Source organism: Calonectris borealis, chromosome 15 (genome assembly GCF_964195595.1).
Source record: "Calonectris borealis chromosome 15, bCalBor7.hap1.2, whole genome shotgun sequence".
Classification (NCBI taxonomy): domain Eukaryota; kingdom Metazoa; phylum Chordata; class Aves; order Procellariiformes; family Procellariidae; genus Calonectris; species Calonectris borealis.
The window spans coordinates 17,578,520-17,596,719 of record NC_134326.1 but is presented as its reverse complement, the minus strand read 5'-3'; the positions used below and the strand labels follow the sequence as shown (position 1 = coordinate 17,596,719).

Genomic DNA, 18,200 nt, shown 5'->3' with positions numbered 1-18,200 from the left:
TTTTAGTCTCTATACTGAATTGCAATCTAGACAGCATAAAACATTTATAGAAGCACTGTGCCTCGTCTGTGCCACCGTGATAAAACACGGCCTTTTGCAAGTGTCCCCACACAAATTTTATTCCAGTTGTCAACATCCAGCTGAAATTGTTACCTGAATAAAATCATATAGATGAGTACGTCCAGAGCCACAGGCCGCCCATGCCCGCCAGGCACCCCACGCGTGTGAAACGAGGACACGAAGAACTTGTCAAAGTGCTTGTTCCATTGACACAGTCATTTGTGTCTGGCAAATGTTCTCCTGTAGAACCGGCCTTTACCTGGAACAGGGACGTTAGAGTAATCTGTGGGTTATGCTGCAGGTGCTCCCTTGGGGATTAAGTAAATGCTGGGAAATGTGGGGCACTGAGTACCAGCTTGCTCGCTCTCAGGTCACCACTCACTTTTGCAAAAAAACCATTTTATTATTGGGCAACATCCGCTCGGTAGGCTGTGACTAGTGTGGTGAAGGTTTAGCTTTGACAAGCCTCGCGCATCTCTAATTTTTTGGAAAAAATATTTTCTGATTTGAAGTGACTTTACATTTTAGAAATTGTTGCTCACTTCTGGTTTAAAAAAGTTCCAAGGACAAACCCAGACAAAATTACAGTGTGATAACATCTGAATGTGATGCTCTGATCGAAAACTCAAATTCATAATGCTGAATACTGTTTCAGGAAAATTTTTAGAATTTAAATTTTTCAACCCCACTGAGTGAGAAGAGTTGACATCTCAAAAACGTCTTGCCCATCTCTCCCACCCACATCCCAATGTTGCTTCCAGGAATCTCTATGGGTTTATTTTTAGCTACCCATTTTCACATAAGATTCAAGTCTAAAGCATTCAAGCTCACTCTCATTTTAACAAAACATGTTTAGTATTCAGCGCTGAACTGGAGGGCACAGAACAGCAGGCATCTAAACAGATCTCTCTGCAAAGCTTTCTAGCAGAAGGTGGCTTGCCCTGAGTCAGCCTGGTTGCATTTTCAGAAGTTTAAGCCAGGTATCACTCCCTCAAAGACACCGACTGGTAGAAATGGCTTAAGAACAAGGGTACAGCAGTCCTGGATGAAAGCCTGGTTCATGTGAAGTCCAAGGAAACCCCCCAAACCCAGTGATTTTAACATGCCTGGGATTTTGTTCTTCACATTAGTATGAGAAGATCAATTTCAACATGTAGATGTGAATAACAAAAATGGAGATGACTTTTTTTAAGCCCTCCCTTAAAGCAGTTTAAATGATGAAACAAGCATACAGGCGAATACTCCCTAGTGTACTTGCACCCAGCAAAACATTGGTTTTGGTACAAAATTATCATCATTTACAGAAATGCAAGCGTGCAAACCAGAAGCAAATAGTGCCAGGAATGCCGAATAACAAACAAATCCAACTCTGTTTCTGTTGAACCAGGGGAGGATTAAATTTACACTGATTACCATGAGAGCAGGACCATGCCTTCAGAGAAGTGTCTCAAGTTGGTCATCAGTGGATGCACACATGGAAAGCCTGCCACATTTCTCAAATACCCTTAAAGACTTGAAGGATAAAAACAAAATAAAGAAAAATATACAAACGTTGATATGTAAGCGACTGAGGTGCTGTCCCATGCATGATGCAATATCTTACGTATATCGGGCAGTATTTGGTTAGAGATTTGATCTTTTCCTTTCATCTAAACATTGCAAGGAACAACTTCAGAGTACCTCTGCTGCATCAGCTGACTCGGATTGTTTATTTGAAACACATAAACAGTCAGTGGCATTTCTTTTCATTTAGCATTAATCATGGCACACAGCATGCTTTATATGGCACCACTGTACAACATACTTCATATTCATAATATTCCTAAGTTCTTGCAAATCAGTAAGATTCAAGCTCTGTTATTCACACTTATGGAGATATCAGCAAACATCAGAGTACTTGAGAGACCAATCAGGACATTGTGATTTTTGAGAAGAGAACCAGTGTTTAACGCTACACTTGGAAAAAACACTTTTTACAAAGCAACAGTTCCCCACAAGTGTAGCCATCAACTCCTGGGAGGATCTCCAGCTTTGCCACAACTGTTGAACTCGAGCATTTTGCGAGCTTCTGCCATCAGTGCACAAAGACACACTCTCTAAATTGATGAGAAATGCCACACTTGCGAGATGCATTCTGCATTATCTGCTTTCCTCCTCACATGCCCTTGGACACTGCGGTGACCACAGCCCATTGCAGCTACGTCTATGAGCATTCTTCCAGGGGAATCAGATATTGCTCAAGCCACCTCTGGCTGTGTATTTTTAGCTTAAACTTTATCATAACCTTTTTTTTTTTTAAATTAAGTTTAATTTAAAAATTTACAGAAATAATCTAAGTGTTTATGCAAGAACCGAGACCCCACATGAACATCTATGATGGTATTTGTGGTTTTTCTCATGCCTAGAGCGGGAAGTATTGCTATAAAACCAAGCATCCAAGGTGGCAACCGTTGCAGTATTGCTGGCAACCACTGCAGCCGTGGATGCCACTGCACTGCAAAGCCATACATGAGCGTGGAAGAGGATTGATTCGGTGCACATCACGCAGCAGAGGCATGACAATCCAGTGCATTATTCAGCAGAGCCTGTGATGGCTTTCCGTTTAATCTATGTGAAAATTGGATTTATGGTATAGGAGTAAGAGCTATCTGAACATGGCCCATAAAACTGGAAGAATCATATTTTTCTCTTCAGCAAGCAACTTTTAACAGCTCTGCTGGGTGCTTATTTGCAGTCACAAGGCAAAAATTTTCTCTCTGCTGTTTACGACCCTTTTACTCATTTCTGTGACAGAGGGGGGTGGTTTGGAGTATGGTGCCAGTGATGCTCTAGTTACTGGGTGTTATTTGCTCCAGGGACTCTTTTGATATGTAGTCCTCGGCTGTACTAATGTTCCCATTAGTCTTGATTGCCTCTGCAGGGGGTGGTAAAGACTTCTGTAACAAAGTGCCTAGGAAAATCCTTCTTGAGCCTTTGATATTTTCTTTGTAATATTTTCCTCATCTTTCACAAGATATCAGTTTGACTTTGAAGTTGTTTCCAGTTCTGTTGCTGTCATTACTTTATATTTCTACTGGGTAGCTGGATGTTTCTTACGGGGGAGCAAGGAGCTTTCTGTGCTCCTCATATGGTCCTGATCTCCTGAGTAAAGCTTCTACTTATTGAAATCATAGTCTAAAACCACAAGGTATTAAAATACAGGCGTCAAATGCTATGAGGTATTGCTCAAATTTGCTGCAAGGAAAAATGAAGAACAAAAATACATATGTGGAAAATTATATACATAAAACATCCCAGTGAGAAAATGGTTGGGGACCAAAGCTGCTTAACAGCCATAAAGAATAGTGGAAGGTCAAATTAAAAAAAGAAAAAAAAAGGATATTGGCCTAAAATATTCAGAAGTCCAGGTGTTTATTCATACTATGGAAGTGTGGTGGGTTTAGGAGGCTGAGCTGAAATGAATGGAGATTTCCTCATGAAATTTTCATAAAATTCCCATTCATGGGTAGACTGAAATAATCAAAATACATTTTTTTTCTCTGGGAAACAATGTAGGACTTGAAATGGAAAACTGAAAATGAGGAGCTAAAGGTTATTCTCATACCTCTGCTAAAGGGAGAAAACAGCCCCTTTGTAAAAGGGCTTTATATCCCCTGTGATAACATTTGCTTTATAAGTATGTCATAATTGGTGTAATTTTTATCGTGATTAGCAATAGAAAGTATAGACATACCCAATAAGAAAAGAAAACTTAAACGAACTTTTTTAACTTTGAAGATTACTGTGAAAGCCTGACAGAAGTCCAAGATGATTCAGAAAAGCCGTAATGATGCTTCTGCTGCTTTGTCCACTAAGAGGTGGATCGACCTCCCTGCAACATTAAAACATGCCAGAAAAGAGTCACTCCGGGTTTGGATTTGACCTTTTCACTCCTCTAGTACTCCAGTCCTGAACTGTGATTCAGGCCCATTTCTGTAACATTCAATTCACAGAGCCAGACACCAATTTGCTGTCATTATCTGCAGTTCCTTTGGTTCAAAGACCACTAACATTACTTCCCATTACAGCTCATGCCTCCAAAATACAAAGCCTGGGCAAGAGCAGAGCTGAAAAAAAATCACCGCAGAGGAAAGCACAGCAGCAATAACCGCGCAAACACAACAAAGTGCACCAAAACAAAACCAAGCAGAGGGTCATCTCCATTTTTAGTTGTTTACATGTAACCCAAGGGCTATTCAGCCTTGAGCCTACGTAGCTTCACCGTATCGTCTGCAAGAAGCCCCATCTCTCCACCACCCATGCTGGGATCACACCTGTTGTCACCAGGGGTGACCTACACACGAGAGAGGACCCAGAGGGGTACGATGGGGTGATCAGGCTGCACTTTGCTGCAAGTTCAGCCCGTAGGGAGGTCCCAGGGGGAGAAGGGGCTTTTCCTGCATGAATCTCCTGTGCTGCTGGTGCTGTTGTTTTTGTGCATTTGGAGGATGCTGATAAGAAGGGCATCGAATTTGAATGTTATGCTAATAAGAACATCTGTGTACTTAAATCAGCTCTGAGCAGCTGGTACATTTAAAACAGCCCCCAGCATGTCTAAACACTGTGTAAATACAGAGTTAATATCTCTTGAGATCAATTTATCATTAATAAGTTATAAAAACGGGATTTGATGCACACTGAAACAAAAATAGTGTGAAAAGAAGCCTGTTCTTTATTTCCATTTTTTCCCTCCTAAAATTTAGTAGTGTGTTTCTTGTGTGACCAAATCTATTCAGAGAAAGCAATTATTACAGTTAAGATGTATTAGGCTGCAGTCCAAGCAATAGCTTGAAATGTATTTTCCAATATATTTTGTTCTAAGTTGGCCGTATTAGGACTTGATTGTAATTCATATAACAATTTTCACGATTAAAAATGTGTATTTAAAACTAGCAGTCACTGACATTTTAATAAGGATTGAACTAAAGATTTCAGTAAGTATCCATTTCAATTCTGGGGGACTATTATCATCCATCAGCAGATGTCATTCCGATTAGAAATTGTTGTTAACGATTACAGAAAATAAATTCAAATTGAACCAAAATGTTTCACGAATGTGTAGTCCATCCCTATCACAAGCAGACGTGGGCGCTGGAGGACAGATGGGCAGAGCTCTGGGTGGGGAGGATAACACATTCTGCCTGCTTCTCCCTGCCTCAGACTGCCTCTAGGATCACAGCATCAGGCTGTATCAAGAGGAGCTCTGCAATTGAAAGATGCACTTTTATATCAAATTCTTTCCAAATTTGGAGGGATCCTGGGATCCCGAACTGCATGGAAAGGGCTGAAGAGAGAGGACAGAGCTGAACTGCCCATGGTTATCGCCCTCTCAACCCTCCGGTGTGTGAGGACCCCAGCCAGACATTGAGTTGCACAGACAGACTTAGGGTTGGCCTCATCCTGCCTAGGACATCTAAGTGAGAAGTGCAGCCATCCTCTGACCCCTGTGAAGTCAATGCAGAGATGCAGGCACCCCTAAAGGTGATATGGCCCATGACTTCTCAGTTCAGCACCTGAACGTCAACCAGTGAGTGGGTACCCAAGCTAACTTCAGACAAGTGTTTTGCAAAAAGTCTTGACCAGGTTCCATGTTACAGCAATATTTGGTGGCTGTTATGTCCCTCCACAGTCACCTCTGTATGGCTGTGGCCACGGCTCAGCCGCCTTCTGCACTGGTGAGGGGCCGCCCCAGCACCTCCTCTTACATCTCGATATGTAGGTTAGGACCTTGGCTTACGCTGCTAAATGATTCACCTTTACGTAGCATGCCAGCTTTACTAAATATGCTACAAGGACCTGCATGTCCCCGAAAGATGCCAGATAGCATCTGAACTTATTTTGAACATTTTGGGTCTCCATCTACTAAGTCATAATAATTAAAGATAGTTACTATGATGAGATGGATCCCTTTTCCTCTTTTGCTCTCAAATTATCTGTTGTGAACAGGCATTGGGCATATATATCCTATACTCCACTTCTTAAGCCTCTGGATCTACAAACTGGTGAGTGCTTCATTAAACATATATTTTATGCATCCTGTAAGCTCAGGGAAACTGTATAATTCAGAGTACCAGCCAGGGTGTGCAGGTGGCATTTTGATCAATGCATGTGCATCTGTAAAACTAAGATACTCCTCTGCATATTTGGAGGGTTTTTTTTTTTCTCCTGCTCCTCTCTTCCTGGAACACTTTTATCTCACTCCAGTAATTGCCAGAAAAACTCACAAACAGTAAAGTACATGAGTAAACCTTATCAGCTATGTTACACTCACAGCACTCCACTTCCGTACGGGTCACACATTGAAAGGTGAGCACTACTGTCACAGCCGAAGGTAGTCACAGGTGTCCTCGTCCCACAGGGTTTGTGCACTGGAGACATGTCTGGAAAAGGGTTCTCAGAAAGGGGATTGTATTTTATTTATTACGGTTTTATTACGGTCCTAAGCTACGTATGCATAATCTTCTGCTATAAAAGGCAAATGCAGACAATAATTTGTAATTTTGTCTAGCTCCACCCTGTTTGGAGCAGGAGAACTGATACATAAAATATGCCAAAGCCCATTAGGTTGGCTTATGATCTTAAATAATCTCACATAAGAAATTTTGGAGTGAGACTGAAAACCTCCAGAGCATACGGATCAATTGTGCAGCAAAATGCCAAAGTCCTGCTTTTGCACTGATTATCTGAAATAGCTGCATAGCTGCTGAAGCTCCACTTTGTCTAGAAGGCACATAAGATCTTTAGCAGGACAATATAAACCCACTATGTTATTTGTATGATTTATAGTTTTCCACTCACCTACACTGCATGAATAGCATTAACATATGGCAGAAGTTCCTGTAAATGCTGAGAAAGTCGTCTTGGGCAATTTTCTCTGGGCAACTGATTTGATTAATTTTCTGGAGAGCACCATCCTGCCAGTTGGCCTGGCTGGGGAAATGTTAGGAAGTTTGTTTGCTTGGTTATCCCTTCCCAGGGGCCTCGTTGGGATTACGACTAATTGAAGTTTCTAGGCTAATTTGTTTCTTAATATCCTTGTGTGAAATGTGAAAAGCTGCGTTAAACTTAAGATGGAAAAAAGGGGAGGAGGGTCATTGCTTTGTGTCATGGTTTAACCCCAGCTGGCAATTAAGCCCCACCCAGCCGCTCGCTCACTCCTCCCCGGTGGGATGGGGGAGAGAATCGGAAGCGTAAAAGTGAGAAAACTCCTGGGTTGAGATAAAGACAGTTTAATAGGGAAAGCAAAAGCCGCGCACGCGCAAGCAAAACAAAACAAGGAATTCACTCACTACTTCCCATCGGCAGGCAGGTGTTCAACCATCTCCAGGACAGCAGGGCTCCATCATGCGTAACGGTGACTTGGGAAGACAAACGCCATCACTCTGAACGTCCCCCCCTCCTTCTTCTTCCCCCAACTTTATATGCTAAGCATGACGTCATATGGTATGGGATATCCCTTTGGTCAGTTGGGTCAGCTGTCCTGGCTGTGCTCCCTCCCAGCGTCTTGTGCCCCTGACAGAGCATGGGAAGTTGAAAAGACCTTGACTAATGTAAAAAATATTTAGCAACAACTAAACCATCAGTGTGTTATCAACATTATTCTCATACTAAATCCAAAACACCGCACTATACCAACTACTAGGAAGAAAACTAACTCTATCCCAGCTGAAACTAGGACACTTTGTCATCATGAAGCTCTATTGAACATTTTCGTGACTTTTCATTGGAACAGACCATCCCTCTTGCCTTGCGCTAGCAGCTCTCCCCTTCCCAGCGAGTGGCTTCAGTTAATCGAGTCATTAACAAGAAGCATGCCTCCAAATCCATAAGCTCAGCCCTGCACACACCATTGCTGGTTAGCCTTCCACTGATCCACATTCTCCTACATTCCACCTAGGTTTTAAGAATTTTTGCTGACATTAAAGGACATACATAAGGTCTACATACTGCTTTGCGAACTTCACAGTGAAAATGAACAGGATATGGAAGACAATACGTAACTACTGGGTACATGCACAAGAACAAGTTTTCTTTTTGATAGATGCTATCCCAACCTTTCCCTCAGCACCGATATTCCCTTCCAATACACGTACCCTGTGAAATCATTCTTTGGTTTTGCTGGTATTCTGGAGGATTTTTTTTTAATTGCAAATCGATGGTTTTTCCTAGATATGTGGAAAAGATAATAAATAATGTTCTAGAAATGCAAAACTAGAGCAGAAGCTTTGATTCTTAATGCTGCTGTGGAAATTTAAATGTTCACTGAAAAGGCTTGTTTGAGCTTTACAGGAGAAGAAATTCAGTGCAGCCAGCGCAGAGCGCTGAACTCACCAGAGCATGACTGCCAGACCCAAAAGAAAGGTTTTCATCACAACCCTGCCTTGACAGAAAGGAAAACAGGTTTTAAGACAGCCAGCCAGCAGCAACTCTCTGAAGAGAGTGTTGGTCACAACATTATTGTATGTTTGTAAAAAACCATGTACCATAAAGCCCCCTATAATTAGAAGCAGAGTAGGATGAGGTCTGAAAGGAGGCTCATCTTAGTCTGCTTCCAAGCTGACCAGAGCCTGGCACCGCAGAATTAATTACAACCCCTGAGTGGTAAGGACAGAGCCGTGCAGAAAGGAAAAACAACTGCGACAGAGATTTCTCCTGAAGATTTTGAAAGGCTGGGTCTGGTTTTGGCTGAGACTCAGGAGCACAGGTTTCACGTAGGTCAGGATAAGGTCAGATATGGGAGGTACAGGGAGAGGCACAAACTACAAAATCATTGACCTCAACAAAAAATCCGAAGATGCGTTTGCAAACCCTCCAGGTGACAGACAGTCAGAACAATTGCTGCCAGGTTAAGATGGCAATAACTGAGATCTGTTTGCTTAAAAGGTAAAAGAAAATTATTTCCCTCACTATGGATACCGTGCCCCAGCCCAGAAGCATGCTGCAGATGTGCTGGGATGGCTTTGAACAACGCCCTCCTCCCAACGCCCGCCAGCTCCAGCAGCTCCCGCCCTGCTGCGGGCCGGACCAGGACACATGCGGCTGCTTTGAAGATCGTGCCCGCAGGTCTGCACATCTGCAGTCACGTCCGGGAGCTCATATGCAGCCATAACAAATACATGCGTTTAATGAGCAAGGCAACTCCCAAGGTGAGACAAACAGACAAGTGATTGCACTTGCCCGCAGTTCAGGAAGGACAAACCAGATTTACTGTATGAGGGAAATGAAATCAGGTGCCTAAAGGACATGCCTGTGAAATATTAAGAGATCCATCAACTCCTAAGCAGCACTTACCAGATGAACGGCTCTTCATGGGTGCAGCGACTTGAGCAGGAGACGGGAAAAGCTGGTGCGTTGACATCGAGTTATTTACAGACTTACTGCAAGGGTGTTACTCAATAACTCCTTGGAGGGAACAGAAACCGAACTGGGCTTGAGCCCAGCCTGGGTCCTGTCTCTGATCCTGGTCTTTCAGCATCCACTTCAGTTCTCCTTCTTGCAGAAATGGTGTAACTTCATAACTGCTCTGAAAGCTAACCAGGAAAAATGTTATAGATAAACTATGTATTAATTGTCATTGCTGTTTTATTTCGGATCACCTGGAAAACAACCCTGAAGATTAGAGAAATGAAAATATCAGTGCTGCAGAAGCTAAAGGGACGCACTCACTAGAAATCCATCAAATACAGACTGAGAATGGAAAATTTAAGTGCTTTTGATGCTGTAATCCAATAATTCCATTCCTTCTGGCTCTTCCTATTGATTTTTCCACTGAAGGGGAAATTCCCACATCCCACTCTGCTTCTAACTTCTGCAAGAGATGGTGTTACCCCACCTCCCGTTTTGCGTCCCACTCCAGCGCTTTTGCGATTCTGGGGCTATTCTCTTCCACTTATTTTATATTAATCATGATGGTCTTTTTCCTTCCTATTTCAATTCTAATCTGTCTTTATAAAAGCAGTTTAAATTTATATAACTGTATAACTACCTCTTTATTGCTAGTCTGCAGACACCGAGGTACAGCCTGTGTATTTGTAGATGCTTTGGGAATATATACTCTACACTTACAGGTGGGGTTTTTTATAGGACCATTGATACATTCTTACAGATAAAACATTCCTATACCAGAAGTGTGATGACACAGTATCATCCTTCTTCCCCAACATATGATACACTTTTTTTAAAACTCAAAATGTTCTGATCTATTCTCTTTAGTCAGCAAGGGTATTTATTGTTTTGAAACTCTTGGTTTAGAAATTTTTTGGAACACTTAACTGAGCTTTTTATAATAAGTTTCACTGTAATTCCAGATGCTTTATTTGTTTTTACGTTGAAGTAAGAAAGAATAGCTCCACTGGTACAGGAAAAACTCTTCTCTTTTTTCTGCTTTTTCCTGGGAGAATAAACTGATTAGGAGAAACTTTCATCTGTTATCTTTCCTTTCATCCAGGATTGACAGCAATTTAATTTTTTAAGGTTTCTTAAATTATTTTAGAATGTGGGAGGGCTAAATTCTCATTTGCATTTCCTTGCTTGGATGTTTTCAGAGCAGTGTTCACAGGGAAGAATGTGAATGTTTTCTGCCTTGCTCAGGATTCTGCCTGTGACTTGGGGAGCGGTTTTCAGGAAGGTCCTCACCTCACTCGGCTTGTTTAATCCTGAAGGCAGAGCGCGGATCACGCGCTGCCCTTCGAGAGGAGCAGCGATGCTGATGGGCTCCCTGTCCTTCCTCGCAGTGCTGCAGAGAGGATCCTGCATGTGGAACTCGCACCGAAGGTTTAAAACCTGTGTTCAGTCTTCCCTGCTCCACAGCTGCTCAGAGAGTGGGCTGCTCGGTGAGTGGGCTGGTGGGCGAGCGGGTGGGCTGGCCGGCACAGTGCTCGGTGCCCGAGGGCACCACGCCAGCCTCGCGTCTGCCGGGAAACAGGGCTGCAACCTGCTGGCAACTGTGCCCCAAACTGAAAAAATCCGTTCTTCTACAACCTCATTTACAAGAGAAGAATAAGAAGGATCTTGATTCAAGTGTTTATGTGTTTAATACATTTTTTCTCATTAGTATAGGTGGTCATCGGATGTGTCTGGGAAGGAGAAATATTTTGGTCTTGCATCATTCGGGTTGTGCTCTTGCCTGGTTACGAGAGCCCCCAACAGGTACAGTATTGCTGATACTGAAATAGCAGGAATTCTTCAAAGAACTGTGTAAGTGAATGGTGGAAAATCAGCCTTTTTCTAGCAAGCTGTAAACGTGTAAACAAACATGAGCAGTGTAATTATTTTTTCCAGGCAACATGAATAGAACATTTTCCTGGCCAGAAGCAAGCAAAATTTCTTGATGTATTGGGTTGCCATGTACTGAAATCGCATTTAAAATTTTGTTGTGCCATACTGAAATTGTATTTAACATTTTGTTGTTAAATGCATTAAATTACATTTAACATTTATTCTTTCTCCTGTTCTACCAGCTGAGCAGTGCAGCATTAGATAGTCATCTTGATTTTGTGCATTTCCTTAATTATATTTGTAAAAGATCTTACACAATGCTCAACTCCTCATTAAAAAAAAAAAAACAGGCTAAAACAGTCATCAGGTAGATATCACATAAAAGAGATTAGCTGAAGTGATCAATTAAAACTGAGTATAAAATTAAAAGCTATTTTTCTTCTATGCACCATACAGTTTCCTGCTAAACTGTAACTCCCTCACTTTACACACTATTTCTGCAAGGTTAGGAGATGGTTTACCTTGACAGCAGATGGGAATGAGTCCAACCCCCCCAAACGGTAACCTTGCCCTCATCCCTTCTGTCCATAGGATATTTCTGGACTGCTTCTCAGTAATGTCTGGCTGAACTTGTTTCCACGCTTCTGGAGAAAGTCCAGGACGGCAGAGAGCTCCTGGGGACGGGTACTGGCAGGCTGCTGCGATCTGAGGCACCGTCTGTCCTAGAAAGAAAATGGTTAATCAAAAATCACATCTTGTGCTTCTCAACAGTTTTACGTGACTGAAAGACTTGACCCAAATAATAATGAAAATCAACCAAAAACCATTTATAGTTCTGTGAGGTATAAAACCAATCCCAGTTTATAAAAGAATAAAACTTCTGGTAAAATACACAAAAAAAAAAAAGATTGCTAATAACTTTTTGGTTAGATAACCATCATTTTAACTGAGTTTAGTGCAGTTTTTCCAAATTCTATAAGCTTAAGAACTTATTTGCATGGTGCCCATGAGGAGATGTTTTTGTGCTGAATTACTGACCATTTACTTATTTCTTGCACTTCCCAGCAGTCAGTTACGGCTCTGGACACCTACATCAGCCAACAGCCATCATCTGCAATTACCGAGATGGTTAAATCTTGTGACAAAGAATGCGTAAAGGAAACGAAAATATTACATATGTAAATAACAGAGAGTCACTAACCCTCTTTAATTTATCTGCTCCAGGAACATGCCGTGCAGGCTGCAAAGCAAGATAATGCTCCCTGCGCCAGAGCAGATAGTGCTGGGTGGCAGCTTGTCCTTTCCTGAGAAAAACAAGGATGAACAAAAATCCAACATGTGAGTTATTTGAAAAATGCTGGTAAAATTGTCTTGATCTGAAAGAAAACAATGCTCTTCCAGCTTTCCCCGGTGGCATTTTGGATGCTTGTGATTCTTTTCTGCTTCTGAGGAATTTTGTGCTTTGCCAACTGCAACTCATCCTCCTTGCACAGCCGCTGTTGTGGCACCTGCTTTTTACATTTAGATTCTTGGCACAAGTGAAAAAATACTGCCTATTGTCACTTGTCCTCATTTCCTTCTATTGCGATACTGTGCTTACTACAAGAGCAATTTAAATTTTGAATTCTGTAACCGAAATACAGAAACTATGTGGTAAATGCCAACTGACACTGCGTCACCTGCACATCTTGATTTTTTTTTTTTTTATCCTCAGCATCAGATCTTCATCTTTCTGCCCCAGCATTCAGCAAAGGGCAGCTTTCTACTGGTCAGCCTGAGCACAATGGTCTAAGAAGGAAAGAATGAACAAGAAATACAGACGGTTATGTACGATATCGTCCAGTTTGAGGATACGAAACTACCCTGCCAGACACAGCAGACACGCTGCGTTCCTCCTGTGATGGTTTGGACTCTACACCACCTTTTTTCATAAAAACAGAAAGTGGGTTTCTGAAGTTCAGCGGCAGGAACTGACTGATGCCACAGGAGACCCAACTGATCACCAGACACCAAGCATTGACGTTTTATAGCATGGAGATATCCCTGCATAAATCCCCTTGGGTGAATAACTCCATCTCTCATATCCCAACCTCCCCAACCCACCCTCTTTCAAATGAGCAGATGAACTTAGACTTTCCAGATTACTTTGTTCTGCAGGACTTGGGCAAATGCACAACTTGAGACGCCTCCCTGCTCTGCCTCCACCCAAGTACCCTCATTCCATTCCCTGATAAATTCACTGCGCTTTTAAGGTTCTCTAGATTTAACTCAATCACGTTCCCAGGGGCTGGCAGGAGAGAACAGAAATAAAGAAATCAATCACTTCATGAGAGAGAGACTTGAACCAGTGCCAGATCTAATACTCCCAAATTCTGGGAAGGGTGTATTTCAATACTTATTAGAAAGGCACGTTTATGTCAGACGTTTACAAGTCTGTTTTTCCCAGCACTGCCTTCAGAAGACTCACGCACCTTCCCCGAGGCACAGAGGGCCTTCCTCTGTAAAGCTATCTCTATAAGCATTGTAGAGGATTGCCATCCTCGTTTCTGCAGTGAGAACGTCCTTTGTGTCCCACGGCAGCAGCAGCACCAGTGATGAGAGAGACGCTGCCCGTGGTGCCGCTCAGCCCATTTAAACCTTTTAAACTTCTTTTTGCCCTTCGTGGACTTTGGGTTTTTCCCCCTCCTTCTTTGCAGCTGACTACATTTTCAGACTGTTGAACTGTACTCGGTAACCTAAGAATAATTGAGGGCAACAGGTAACAGCTTATTACCATTGGAATGTGGGTTCCCTGAGCAGCACCGATTATAATTCAGAAACATTTCAAACAGCGCGTCAGGTTAAGCCATTTAATGTTGAAATGTACAGGTCAGCCTTCAGAAAGCAGGACTGAAGGTGCAACATCGCTTCTCTCCCTTTTGCTCCTGTGCCAGCCACTTATTTAATTTACTCGCAACAGCACTAACTATAACTTAAAATACTCTGTCATTTATTTAATCTAGTATCTTCCATCTCCAGTTCAATTTTTAATCATCTGAATTACTGAAACAGTTCAGACTCACACAAAAATGAATTTTTCCTTCCAATCTTAGTTATATCTTTGAAAGACTGTTTTCAGTCTTAATTAAAATCTATACAGCAAAACTACTATTTTCCCACTAAAAGCAACATCAATGTAAATAAAATAAGTAGAAGCCCCTACCTTTCCAGCACTATATTGAACAGATCGATTCACATAAGCCAATTTAAGAATAATTTAATTCACTCATCAGAATGGGAGCAACCATCGAATAAAACCCCTCTGACTGCAGAGTGGAAGCGCAGCAGCAGCAGCCGCGGCGGGGCAGTGCCCACCATGGCCATGGGTTGGCATGGCGTGGTGGTGCTCCCCACTGCCCGCACCCACACTAGTTACCTTCAGGCTTGTGCAATGCTCCCACCCGCTGACTCGAGCCTTATCCCACGGGATGGGTGTGCGTAAGGTCCTTACACCAATGGAAGAGGACAGACAACATGTCTCAGCGTGGGGCCACGAGAGCACACCCAGCCACCCCCATGTGCAAGAGCTGCGTTCCCCAGCCACACAGCCTCAGCACAGCAGCAGACCCAGATATAAAACTACAGCTAGATAACCTTTTTTTTGAACTAAACATATTCATCAGAAATCCAATTTGAACAAAAAGTGCATCGTCTAACACACCATGGAGAGAGAAGAAAGTCCACAGAGGAAAGCCGGGGCAGCTACCAGAGTATCCGGCAGGGTACTGGGAAGCACTGGGCACTGGCGTTAGTTCCCACTTATCTCAGGTACTCAGTCAGTGTTTTTCATCCTGACCTTCAGATAAAAGCAAAGTAATTTGATAAATAGAAGCACACTGCTTTGTTTACAGCAGACCAGAATAAACTCTGTTGTTAGCTTTTGGCTCAGAAAAATAGCCAGAATAATTACTTGGATCAAGAAGAGATAGCTGAAACAGCTTTTAAACATTTCACCCCCTGCCATTTTGTTTTTAGAAAAGAAAACCATGTGGCCACATGGAGAAGACAAGGGGCAAGGGGCACAAGTTGCACTGGGAGAAATTTCATCTCAATTTAAGAAAGAATTTTTTTTGCCATGAGAACAATCGGTCACTGGAACAACCTCCCCAGTGACATGGTGGAGTCCCCAGCTGGAGGTTTTCAAGATGAGACTGGACAGGGTGATAGATAATCTCATCTAGGCTCCCTTTCCCACAAAAGGTTGGACCAGATGATCTTTTGAGGTCCCTTCCAACCTGGGCTGTTCTATCTGATTCTAAAACCGAATCCCTAACTTTGTGTTTTTTCAGGAAAACAAAACAAAAGAGAGAGGCGGAATCAATAGCTAAACGAGAAACAAGTCAGATCATTAGTTTTAATATTTTACTCATTGACAAAAGGTATCGACTTTCATTGCTGTTCTATAATATGTATTTAAATAGCAGATGATGCTTTACAGAAATATTTGGAGTGCATTAAGAAAAAGAACAATTCCACCCATGACAGAAAATCTATTTTTGTTTGCCATCATTTTTTATTAGGAGGAGCATTCACATCAAAAAATGATGCATCAAAAGGCTGATCTCTTGAGCTCACAATTTGTGTACTTATGGAACAGTTCTACAGAATTTAATTGCAAATAATAGATTTTTGCAGATTTATTGATCGCCTTTATAGAATTTAATCAAAGGTTACATTTGTGCTACAGAATCCACAACTGGATAAAGATGATGATTTTATACTGGATGTTATAGATTTTTGAAAAAAATCTGGAAAATACTATTATGTTTCTTTTGAATTTCATAAGTTTCATTCCACAATAAATTATGTGGTACTGATCATGAAACACCTACAGAAATAAGACTATTTAGGCAATGTTATCCTGGTGCTTTAGTTTTGTAAGTGCTATACCAGAAATCTAAGTTGCATGGGCAGCCATTTATTCCTACCTGTATGCAGCTATTCCTGTGCATTCTGGGAGTCTAACAGAGCAGTATCTTCAGGTAAAACTTTTAGAAAGCATTTAGGGTTTAAAAAGAGGTTTTAGCACTTGACCCACATTTTCAAATTAATTCAGAGATAAAGTTTTAAAAAACTCTACAATACTTAGAGCCTGAATTTTTATAATCACTGATGATTAACTCTTCCCTTACATGTAGGTCGAGGTGTAACAGTTTTGAACTGAAAAAGGGTAGATTTAGATTAGATATTAGGAAGAATTTTACGGTGAGGGTGGTGAGACGCTGGAGAAGGTTTCCCAGAGAAGTTGTGGATGCCACATCCCTGGAAATGTTCAAGGCCAGGTTGGATGAGGCTTCGGGCAACCTGATCTAGTGGAAGGTACCCCTGCCCATGGCAGGGGGGGTGGAACTAGATGATCTTTAAGGTCCCTTCCAACCCAAACCATTCTATGATTCTATGTTTTTGGCAAAGGTGGTTTTGGTCTGGTAGAGTTCTTTAAAGCTCAGTTTTTTAAGTAGAGTAGTGCCCCAACACTCAAAGTGTCTACCACGCTGGACATCACACTCTCAGTGGAAGCCCCAAACCACAGAGCCTGACCACGGGGCTGGACCACATCCACTCCTTCCCCCAAAGGGGGTGGAAGGACATCCCCTCCACCCCCGAGGTGGAGGAGCAGCATTGGGAGCTGCCGCCTGTGCTCCCACACCCACGTCCCCCACGCTCCAGCAGCGCTGGAGAGGTGAACCCCAGCAGAAGACGCAACCACTGTCATTTAGCTGCAGTCCATTAAATAGCCAGATGTGCCCGAGATCAGGTTCCTCCAATCTATTCCATTATGGATTAAGCGGAGTCACTGAAGAAAATCATTAAGACCGTTTTGCTGTCACATCACCTCCAAATGACTAAACGATTTACTGGAGTGCTTTCCCCTCTGCGGAGGCTGGACCTGGCTCACATTTGTTATGTGCAGAAGCCCCTGTGCTCACCCACTGAAATAAAAATTCAAGCTGAATTTCTCATTTCCCATGGGAATCTTAAATAAGTGCTTTTCATTACAAATTGATTTTTAAGTGCCATCTTCCAAATAGATATTTTGGTTTAAACACTGGAAACAAAAAGAAGACTTAAATTCAAATGCTAACCCAAAATGAAATAAAACATTTTCTCCAATATATCTTATTATTTTCTTTCATTTATAACACTGAAATTTGAGATCCAGCATGTATCAAAACAGCTTTTGAAATGCTGACTTGGAAGAAAAATTTTTGTTCTGAATTGAGTCACTGGAGACTTAATATTCAGAATATTAAATTAATACAGTGACTGTCATTGGTATAATGGTCTTATTTATTCGGCAGAAGAAAGAGCAAACATTAAGAAAAGAAGAATTTAACAGAGTATTACCATTGAAAACTAACCACAGAGCAGGCATGCTCTTATATGAGCATAGGTGCAATTGTGCAAACTATTATGTTTTATCCAGCTTTTCTCTTCTTGTGTGGAGAGAAAGGATAAAGCAATTTCATTCAATTTATATTCAATTTCACTGTTCAGATCTAGATAATTAACACTGTTATATATAGCCTTCAATTTATTGGTTAAACATCAGCTTGTGTGAGCTGGCATACTCACATGTATTGCATATATATATATACTGACATATGGGAATGTGCAGTAAACGAAATGTGAATCACTTTAACATGGAAGCCGCGATGAAACTCCTACACATCAAACAGAACGCAATTAATAAAATGACAGATAAGAAACAAGTCAGAGTTTAAAATCAACGCCCTGAATGTCCACAAAAAAGCAGTGCCTATTAAAACCAACCTAATCCCCATTTTTTGTCAGCTGTGCTATCAGCTGGCCATCAGTTAATCCATTTTAAAAACCATTTCTATCAT

At 41.8% G+C, this 18,200-nt stretch overlaps 2 long non-coding RNA genes across 16 annotated transcripts; one reads left to right on the top strand and one right to left on the bottom strand.

The window, feature by feature from the left end:
* Positions 1 to 154: 154 nt before the first annotated feature.
* On the bottom strand, positions 155 to 12,606 carry LOC142088779 (uncharacterized). 15 transcript variants are annotated; one of them, XR_012675984.1, is made up of 8 exons: positions 12,518 to 12,606; positions 11,838 to 12,038; positions 10,372 to 11,333; positions 9,391 to 9,629; positions 8,193 to 8,264; positions 3,822 to 6,492; positions 1,474 to 1,572; positions 155 to 319 (listed from the first exon to the last, which is right to left on the bottom strand). It is a non-coding gene; the product is annotated as an uncharacterized LOC142088779 (long non-coding RNA). The 15 variants fall into 15 exon arrangements; XR_012675982.1 differs by lacking the exon at positions 12,518 to 12,606 and adding an exon at positions 12,438 to 12,513; XR_012675972.1 differs by lacking the exon at positions 12,518 to 12,606 and adding an exon at positions 12,355 to 12,498.
* Positions 12,037 to 17,399, top strand: LOC142088781 (uncharacterized). The gene is made up of 3 exons (XR_012675992.1): positions 12,037 to 12,158; positions 12,541 to 12,654; positions 13,031 to 17,399. It is a non-coding gene; the product is annotated as an uncharacterized LOC142088781 (long non-coding RNA).
* The last annotated feature ends 801 nt before the right edge of the window (positions 17,400 to 18,200 follow it).